We start from the raw sequence: 11,004 nt of genomic DNA on the forward strand, positions 1-11,004 counted from the left end.
TCATCTACCCCCCCCCCCCCCTCTAAAGAGAAGAAAGAAAGTTGTTTTGACCAAACATAAAATATTGCAGTGGAACAATCAGAACCCATGGTACAAAAAGAACCATTGTCTATTCTAGATTCAGTAGGTCCTTCATCTCAGCAGTTCCCTGTGATACAAAAAGAATCATTGTCTATTCCAGATTCATTAGGTCCTCCATTTGAGCAGTCCCCCTGTGATAAAAAAAAGAACCATTGACTATTCCAGATTCAGTCGGCCCTTCATGTGAGCAGTCCCTTGAGATATAAAAAAACCATTGTCTATTCCAAATTCAGTAGGTCCTTCATTTGAGCAGTCCCATGTGATACAAAAAGAACCATTGTCTATTTCAAATTCAGCTGGTTCTTCATTTGATCCCAAAGAAAAGAATGATTTTTAAGAAATCGAAGGAGTTAAGCATTATCTCACGAAATATGTAAGTGATTCATAGTTATTATTGAATGATCTCAATTGATCCACAATCAATCATTATTAATTACTTACGTATTTTTAAAGGTGGGCAATAAGTTTGCTGATCTTAAAGTCTTTATCAAAGATAATCTCAACATTTTGATGAAATCAGTTCGGAAGATAAAACAAAAGCTAAAATGGAAGGTAGTTGTTATTTTATTATTTTTAATTATTTGTAAAGATATTATTCTAATTATATTGTTTGTTTTTTTTTTAGCTGGAAGAAAAAATCTACCAGATCATTTTCAATCTCGGATGAAGAGGTAATTGAAGAAGACAATGTGAATCAACCCAAAACTGCTAATCAATTTGTTGAACCTAGTTCTCCAATTGATATGGAGTTTGTAAAGAATGTCCTTGTTGATAACCCTGATGTAGAGGTTGAAGAAGAAACACATATACAACAATATGAGGTCTTAGAGGTATGAATCGTATACATTCATTAAAATATTTAATATTCAATAAAGTATCTAACACCAGATGATACATTATTATAACTAATACAATTACAGCCAAGAATTTGTGAAATATTTATAAGTGTAGTAGTTACAATATGTTTAAATTTCAAGTTTAAGATTAGTTTCGATTGTTGAATCATTTTTATTTGACTGATATTCTGATAAACATAGGACGATGATATATTAAAGGATAAAAGAGGCGACGATAATATATTTGAACCGCCATCTACAGTAGAGGTTCCTCTTGCAGGTTTTGTATCAGCCAAAATTTCTGTAAGTTTAAGTTTATGTATATGACATAGTTTAATCATTTAATGTATCATAAATTGATCATGTAGTATAAGTTATTGATCTTGATATATTATTGTTTGAATTAGTTACCTTTTTTCATTTCATAGTTTGTTGATACATTAAAGGATCCACAAGCTGGTGAGGAAGTAAATGATGAAGTTGTAAGTATACGTTTATGTATAAATATATTAGTTTATTCATATAATAATTTATTCACATATGATGTAGTATTTGTTCCATTTTTGATACATTTATTTTTTTAGTTAAGTAATATTTATATTATGTTGATACAATGAAGGATCAAAGAACTGGTGAGGATGCATCCAAGGAATTTATTGTAATTATAATTTTACGTATAAATATCATGTTGCTTATCAGGGTGATGTAGTAGAGATTAGAACAAAAAAAACTGAGCAATCATCTTCGGTTCAAGATATTTCTAATAAATCGCAACATAACATCCCTCTTCCAGACGAAGTTTCAGTAAACATTGATACATCGGTAAATTCTAAATTTTTTCTTTAATTGGTTACTGGTTATTGAATGATACAAATTTCTTATTATTGATTTAAAAATATAGGATTCTACCACATCGACATCCATTTCTGATGAAACCCAAGAAGTTATAGGCGTACTGATTGCAGGCATTCACTCTTTTGTGTGTTCAACCATTTAATGTTGTCAAGTCACATCCATTAACCGTACACATCACTTTGTACCTGACAATATATCAGCCACTGAAATATTGGGTAACGAGATTCTAGTGACAAAGGAAAACAGAAAGTTGAAGAAGAAGTTCGTCCGATCTTCCCATTTGATGGATTTGGTATTTCTTACCAACTTCCATCAAATTTATTGGATGAATATTCCAATTGGTTTTCTAAAGGTCTCCTTAAAACTCATGCCAACATGTGAGTACCAATTTACTATTGTCACAAAGTAAAATATCAGACTGTTTCACTTGTCTAGATATGAAACCAATGGATGATACATATAGAGTCAAAGCAACTTTATTTGGATTTGAACACATGGACTCTGTAGTTGCCTTTCCTAGCAATAAAAATTGATTTTATGTCTTATCTCAACTAAAACAATGTTGGACAGATCAGGTATGATAAAAAGATACATTAATATATCTATGATACATTGATATTTTGTACCATATACATTATCTTGAATGTCTATATGATACAAAATCATATCACATACATTTATCATATTGTCTAACATTTTTAAATTTATGTTGAAGAACATCGATGTAGTTTTGTATTACTTAAGGAAGAAGTCAAAACTACGGAACCCCTAATGAGTACAGATTCACTGCTGTCAATTGTTTATTCAAGACATTTATTAATGATGCATACAATAGGTACTATTGCGGCCCTTTTGATGATAATTTAAGTACACTAAAGCGTGGTGCTGTTGTATCTTGAATCGAGAGGTCAATTAAGAACATACTTAAAAGATTTTCATCTTGTCTGGTTTACTATGACATCTAGTTGATGAGGTATACTGTTTTGATCGAAAAAGTATTTTTGCAATTTTTTGACTTTTTTGAGTCGCCACTAACTTCTATTTTCGAAAGACTTAACAGATATAACACTCGGTTACCCAACAACTAACAATTTGGCTAAACTTGTTTGAAATAAAATATTGTTTAGAGTGGTTTGATACAAAGTAATTAAGTTTAAAATTGGTTTGCGAATTTATTCACTCTTTTAGAATCGGTTTGAAATTAATTTTGAGTCGATAAAACGTTTACGATATTTGCGGGGATATGGATTACTTAACCTTACAACTAACGGCAAATAAATCAAATAATCAAACAAAAATAAGAGAGAGAGAGAGAGAGAGAGTAGGGTCCAAATCCGGATTATCTGTTCGCCTGGACCGGTATTTGGACCCATTTTGGTTTTGGGTTTTTTGGCTCATTTCTTTGTTTTGGGATTTTAGGCCCAATTACCTTGTACATGTCCTAGTCTAAGGATGCAACGAAATAAAATAATTACATGGGATTAGGCCCTACAACAACGGAATACAAATTTCTGAAAATAAAATTTGGGCTTTCGAGGCCCAATATCTTCCTCTTCTTCCACTTCAATTCTTCAAACTCCGGAACCTGTACGTCAATTTTGGAGGGGGCTTGACTCAGACAAAAGGAAGTTGAGCCTTTACGACTCTCGAAAATACGGGAGAGGAGTTCATGACGAACTCGGAGGTATTTTATATGCAAAATAAAGAGAACTAAAATGAGTATCTATCTGAAGTAGCCGCAAATCTTGCAACAACTCTAATGGGTAGAAAATTAAGTCAGATAGGAAAATTAAGATAGGAAATAATCGTATGTCGGTCAAACCAAATGCAAGCAATAATTTAGGTATGCATGGTCTTCGAGGGTTGATAAAACACCTAATATGATAAACTTGAAGGGTATCACATGCAACAAATAAAAAAGGCTAATACCAATTGCTGTAAACTAATCTATTAGTATATATGCATTTTGACTCGAAGATGAAGATTAAAACATAATCTAATTCGAGAGAATCTAACAAAGATAATGTGGCAGCAAATCACCTCAAGTGAAAATAAAGGAAATCACAATATGCATTTAGATAACTCTACTGGTCAATGACATACAAATTTAGTGACAAAAATGAAAAGCAAAAGAGATAAATAAACCTTGTTTATTATAACATGCTTCAGTGATTGGAGAATATAAAGCGATACACTCATTGGTTCGAACATAAGAATCAACAATAAAAGATTGTAACATCTTCAGTGAGGAATAACCGACATGGAACAAAGATAAACAGATTTGCATAAGGCCTTACTGAAAATGAAACAAAATGCTAATTTAGCCGTCGCACTTGCAGTAATATACATGTCAAATGAAGGTTGTTACTTAACAAAATGAGAAGAACTTAACACAATGGGAATATCAAGCGTACGAGACTAAGGTCAAACTAGTTCAAACGCCGAAAAAGAACGGATGAACATGCTCCAACCTTAAGATCGCCAAATATGGAATTTGCCCTACGACAAGCAGGGGCATATGCCAACATACAGCAGTACACACAAGAAAATTTCTTAGACTTCAAAGTATCAAGACTTATCCGACTAACGAGCATCAGAAAATAAAGAGAAAGAAAACAGGGACAAACAAAGGAAAAAGGGGGTCACGTAACTTCCATTCAAGCAACGCACACAAAAATATTGGAAGAAAGGATTTCTACCTATTCCGAAGCAGCAAACAGAGACGGAGAGCGAGGAATATACCACGACTTCACACCAAGAGAAAAGCTCTAGATCTTCAAGCTTAGGGACAGCAGAGTACCGGATATACTCGTGTCGACTCCAAAATCGGACTCCTTAAGCTAATATCTCACGGAAATCAACTCCAAAACCCACCCCCGCTTCGAAACCTTACTGTATTCCTTAACGAAAATATTAATATTGTTCTCTATTTTCTGCACTCTTGCTCTAAGAAATTCCAGAAAACCAAAAAAAAGACCCCCTTGACGGTAAATAAAAGGATATTATATACTAGAAAATTAGGGTTGAATCTGGGGGGAAAAGCGGAGGGCAAAAATGAAAAAATCTCCATTCCCTTTCAAAATTCAAACTCTTAATTGATAAGAGCCTACTGTACGAATTCATCTATTCTCACAAATGCAACGGGAAAAACAGGGGAACCGTTCGATCACGAGGCAAGGACAAAGGCGGCTTGGGATTGCGACACCTGGAGGATGAAGGACGATTCGAAGGCTGTAGGCTGCTGGAAATTGTACGAAACAGAGAAGAACGCGGAGGAAGAAGACAAACTCCAGCGCATAGGCTTCTGCCCCCTCGCTACTTTTCCGTCTATCGCCGTCAAAGTTGACGCCGCGTGACAGTGACGAGGCGCGTCTCGGAATATGGAGGTTTGGTGGTCGCTCACGCGTGTTGTCGTTGCCTACGCCGTGAGTTTCTGAGGTTTTGATGTTGGAAAGTTGAAACAGCGTTGAATGGCTTCTTTTGGGGGAAAAATAAGGGAAAATTTTATATATGGCAAACTTAATTGATTAAATAACATTATATAGGTATGATTTATCTAATTACATTCTATGGGTATAGTTTAGTTATTTAAGGTATCTTTAATTTTGTATATAAGATTTCTTTTGTTTTTTATTTATACAATTTTATTTTAGAAAAAGTGGTTTGTAACTGAAGCGTTAAATATGCTAACAATAAATTTGAATAATGCCATAATTTAAGGTAAACATCCATAATTTAAGGTAAACGTTCAAATTCAATTTTTTTTTAAAAATAAGAAGTATACAACAATTGAAACACAAGATAAACTTGTTTCTGCTGTTTTATGAAACAACATTTCATCCATTTTTTTTGTTTTTCTTTATAATCGAATACAGGTAATCGTTCATTGGATGAAAATTCATGTTTATTATTCCAATGATTATACAATGTTCTATTGGATTTACAAATTTGGATGTATGTGTGTTCGTTATTGTGGTGATAATTGTATATAGCCATATCGTAAGTGTTTTTCTTTTGAAAACTGATTTAAAAAATATATAAAATTTTTAAGAAGAAATTTCGTAGGATACAATTATATACTTTTTGTTGATGTAGTATTTGTATATTAGAAAGAAGATCAGTGTAATCGAATACAGGTAAAGTGTAATCGAATACAGGTAATCGTTGATGATAATTGTATATAGCCATAACGTTAGTGTTTTGCTTTTGAAAACTGATTTCAAAAATATAAAAAATTTTAAAGAAGAAAATTCATAGGATACAATTATATACTTTTTTTTATGTAGTATTTGTATATTAGAAAGAAGATCAGTGTAAACATCATTAATCTGATTGTATAAAAGTGTTGTATTAATTGTATATATGATTTCTATGAATGATTTGAAATAAAATTTTGTTTGAAAATTGTACAGATAATGGCCTCATTGGCTACTAAAATATACAAATTATAATTATATATGAAATTTTTCCATCTCTATAACTAAATCCAATTACTTTTTGTATATGTATACAAAAACAAAAATAATATGGAGCCTTTAATATACAATCCACTACTACCACTATTAAAACTTAGTATATTATTCATTATACATAACTTAAAGTATGTATAAACTAATCAAATCCACAGACACATACAATAACTAAAGGAATATACAAATAAATAATGGAAGATATATATAAATAACTAAAGCATGTGCGTACTAAACATGCAATATACTATATACAATTACGTGAATATAAAATTTGCTTAAACAAATAATTTTTTGTAATCATATGAAATTTTCCCATCTGTATAACTAAATACAATTACTCTTTGTATATGTATACAAAAACAAAAATAATATGGAGCCTTTAATATACAATCCACTACTATCACTATTAAAACTTAGTATGTTATTCATTATACATAACTTAAAGTATGTACAAACTAATCAAATCTACAGACACATACAATAACTAAAGGAGTATACAAATATATAATGAAAGATATATATAAATAACTAAAACATGTGTGTACTAAACATGCAATATACTATATACAATTACGTGAATACAAAATTTACTTAAACAAATTATTTTTTGTATATTGACACCTAAGTAACAAAAAAATTGTATCTAATGTTGTGTTTTAAGCCACTAGCTTATGATTATGATGTTCTCCAGATTCGTCAATTTCAGATGCATTCTCCTCTGAATCACTGTTTACTGCTTTCCTCTTTCTTCCTCCTTGTGCAATTTTAATGCCTCTAACTTTGGCATTGTTAAGAACTTCTTGAACTGCCGTAGGGTCATATTTTTTCTTTGATCTCAATTCTTCCATTGTTTGTTCATGTTGAACTTGTTTGGATTTTACCATAGACCCTACATCAACCCCAAAATCTTGAGTTAAACCCATTGAAAACGAGGGTAAATTGTCAACAAAATTGACATGCAATGGAATACCTCTGGTAATCCTCATAGATGAAGATGATTCGTTCATTCTGATTTTGAAGAATTTGTGATCTAATAAGAACAAACAATCGATTATTCACCAAAAAAATATGAAAAACATAAGAAACACAATACATATACAATTGTTGAATAAGAAAAAAAAAAATGAAAAACGACTAAAATTTGGGAGTACCTGCGAAAGTTGAATCCAATTTTGGGAGGGAGGAATTGAATTTTTGACAATTTGAAATTCAAAATCGGATAGAATTATTAATTGTAGGAGAAAAAGGTGGAATATGAATAGGAGAGATAATATTGTTTTGTGTAAAATTATATACAAAATTTAAAAAAAAAAGTTTTTATACGATTGGTTTAGGAATAGGTGGTGGACCCCATTAATTATAGCAAAAAAAAATAATTATAATTATAGAAAGTAAATAAATTAAACTATATCCTTATTATATAATTACTTAGGAATGTTTGCCATCCAATGTAATTTTATTGGGTCGGGTTAGCAGAATAAGGTGGCTGGACGAGTCAGGTTTCTGGGTTATTTGGAAATAGTTATTGGGCTGATTGATTTGGGAATTAAGGGATGCTAATTTATTTGGAGTGGGCTGAACGAACGTGGGACTGGGGTTAAGGCTTAGGCTTTTGATGGGTACTTCTGTTTTGGGCTGGGACAGGAATTGCAGAATGGGCTGAGGTATTAAATTGGAGTGTTGGGTCAAAATTCCATATTAATCAATAGCCCAAAATTCATTCTTTCCAAAATGTATCTAAAATATTTGGTAACTAGATAAGATGAATTAACATAATTTAATTAAACAAGCTTCTTAATTTTAACGAAATAAAACAATCGACGTAATTATAAAAAAAGTAAACCATTATATAACTAAACTAATTAGTAAAATTTTAAACAAAATAAAATCTTTTGAGATGAATTTCAAATAATCATAAAATATATTAGTTATATACATAATTACGTAGGTCACATGTAATATCTAAAATTATAAGAAATGTCAAAACTATTCAAAATAACACAATCTTTATATTTTTTAAATTTATAAAATAAATCATTTTAAAATTTTTTTGGGAAATAAGAAGCTCGTTAATTAATTTATGTCGGGGAGGGTCAAAATTGGGTGTCAACATATACATCCTGATGAACTTAGACCCTGAGTTCTATTATATGTTGGTTGTTGTTGTTTTAAAGAGAGGCTCATTCGCATCTACAATTTATTAATGGGTACAAGAATAAAAGATTCGCGTGGTGAGATAAAAAGTTGGCGATTATGCTGTCATTTTTCCTTCACGATAGTGGTTTTTTCGATCAAACTGAGCGAACTGGCTGGTCATCATTGGATGCTTACAAAGACAGTCAATCTGGAATGCTTTTGGAACCAAACGTCATATTTAAAATTGAATTCATATAAAAAATCATGCAACAACAACGCGATAGCTTGTAAGTATTAGCATGTCTTTTATTAAAGTTACAATGTATATTATTTCTATTTATAATGTATATTCCCCACTTTTTTAAGGATTTGGGGAATGTCTGTTGATGTCTTTGCTGAGTACACTTAGCGATGGGATCCCTGTTCCCAAAATTGGTTTCCCTTCAGACAATCTGTGTACAAGATATGGAGCCAGTTTGTGGCAATATGGTACTGAAAAGGCTAAGGCAGGATACATTAGTGAAAATGATGATCTCACATGGCCTAGAAGTCATTTCAAGCGACCAACTCAAGAAGATTTGGTCAATGTTGATTAGATCTTAGACACTTTTTTATAGTGTTATTGTTTTTGAGATACATTAACTTTAGCTTTAAACTTTTTTTATTTTTATTTTTTCGAGATGTTTGTATCCAAGCATTACTGTTTATCTTAAAACTTGTTCTTTTGACATCAACTTTCAATTTTTCACCTGTTATATGAAGCACATTGATGTACTATCTAGTCGTATATAATTTGATACAAATATTAGATAGCATTTATGTATTAGTTTTATTAATCCTTAAACACACTACAACATTTATGCTCATTATTTCTTTTAGGAACTTATACTTTGGCACTTTTTTCATGCTCAGATATTTTCTGCTCAAATTTATCATTTGATTCCTTTGCGCTTTAATAATTTAATGTATCAGATTCAATAATTTATAAGGAAACACAACTTTACTATGCGGGTTGTTTATAATTTATTCTAATTTGTTGTTGGCTCATTCATTTAACTTGTGATACATTAATAATTGTAGATTTGAAATACGTAGACTAATACAATTTCCATAATCAGAATACATTGTACATTATTAACAAACAAGTGATGATACATTATTTCAATACGTATTTTGGAACATAATCTTTTATAAAATCATACACAATGTAGAAAATCTTAACATTTCAAATTATTGTAACGAGATTTCACCGGCTAATAATAGAATTGTAATGTTTTATCAAGGTTAATTTTAAAAATTAAAAGCATAGCGAAATTATAGTAATCTAAAACATAATGTATCATAAAATGTATCTGAAACATAAAAGCAGCTCTAACAAAGAATTCCATCAGTCTTCTTTTGGGAAGAAAGTACAAGTCCTTTTGTTGTGACCTTCCTATCCACAATGTTCACAATGATTTGTGTTTTTACTTATCTTTTTACCTGGATTTTTCTTTCTCTTTTTCCTTGATCTTCCAGCTAGTCTTTTGTATCTTGGTGGCAATACAATTTCATCCAAAACAACCTCTTGTGCTGACCAATCCTCCGTATCTGGCATTGGAATCATCAGAACTTCATATGTGTTTGCCAATGCAGCTGGTTTATAGTAGGGATGTACATCTGTAATGTTTTTCTTCTTGAAAATAGCAAAGGCATGTGCACAAGGTATCTTGTCTACCTGAAATCTCCCACAGTTACATATCTTCCTCTCAAGGCAAACAATGTGTTTTCGCCCACATTCAAAAACTATAAATTTAGTAGATTGCACAACCTGTCAACATTATGCAAGACGCTCACAACATATCAATTAAATCAACTTTATACTCATATACAACCAAAGAACAACAAATTGCAGATACATTATAGTTTATATATAGGCACATACCTGTCTTTTTAAATATTTAGAAGAATTCATAATCAACAACTCTTCAGATCTCTTATCAAATGTTTCCTTTGTATAGGATGCTATTTCTCTATTTTTAGAGTTCCAACAATCGAATAGAACTCTGACTTCTTCCAAAATTGTATTATAGGTAGTAGTCGCGCTTCAACAAGGTAACTATTGATACATTCTGCTATTTAGAAGTCATCATTCTCCCCCTATTTACTGTTGCATGAACTCTTGACCACTTTCATAACCAACATTCTCAAGATACATCTTAACCCGATTGTCAATTTTAACGACTTTAGCCATCAACTTCTCAAAATCCTCTTTCCTATAAGACTTGACCATTGAATAGAACACATCACTTAGTATGTTTTTGCTTCTCTTGAAGCTTGTACAGATATTTTTCCAAAGGTGCCAAATGCATGCAAAATGAAGAACATTTGGAAAAATAGTTCTAACAGTATTAATTATGCTTTCTGTCACGACCCAAAATCGAGCCGCGACTGGCACCCACATTTACCCTCCTATGTGAGCGAACCAACCAATCTAAACCTTAACATTTCAATTTAATATCAACATAAAGCAATGCGGAAGACTTAAACTCATTAATAAAAGACAATTCAATAACTTCTAAAATTCAACATCTATTATTTCCCCAAAATCTGGAAGTCATCACCACAAGAACATCTATGATCAA

At 31.3% G+C, this 11,004-nt stretch overlaps 1 long non-coding RNA gene across 1 annotated transcript; it reads right to left on the reverse strand.

Annotated features, from left to right (window-relative positions):
- Positions 1–2,341: 2,341 nt before the first annotated feature.
- On the reverse strand, positions 2,342–5,359 carry LOC107019046. Its single transcript, XR_001456724.2, has 2 exons — positions 4,472–5,359; positions 2,342–4,271 (listed from the first exon to the last, which is right to left on the reverse strand). It is a non-coding gene; the product is annotated as an uncharacterized LOC107019046 (long non-coding RNA).
- Positions 5,360–11,004: the final 5,645 nt, after the last annotated feature.

The sequence above is a fragment of the Solanum pennellii genome, chromosome 5 (genome assembly GCF_001406875.1).
Source record: "Solanum pennellii chromosome 5, SPENNV200".
In the NCBI taxonomy this organism is placed as follows: Eukaryota; Viridiplantae; Streptophyta; class Magnoliopsida; order Solanales; family Solanaceae; genus Solanum; species Solanum pennellii.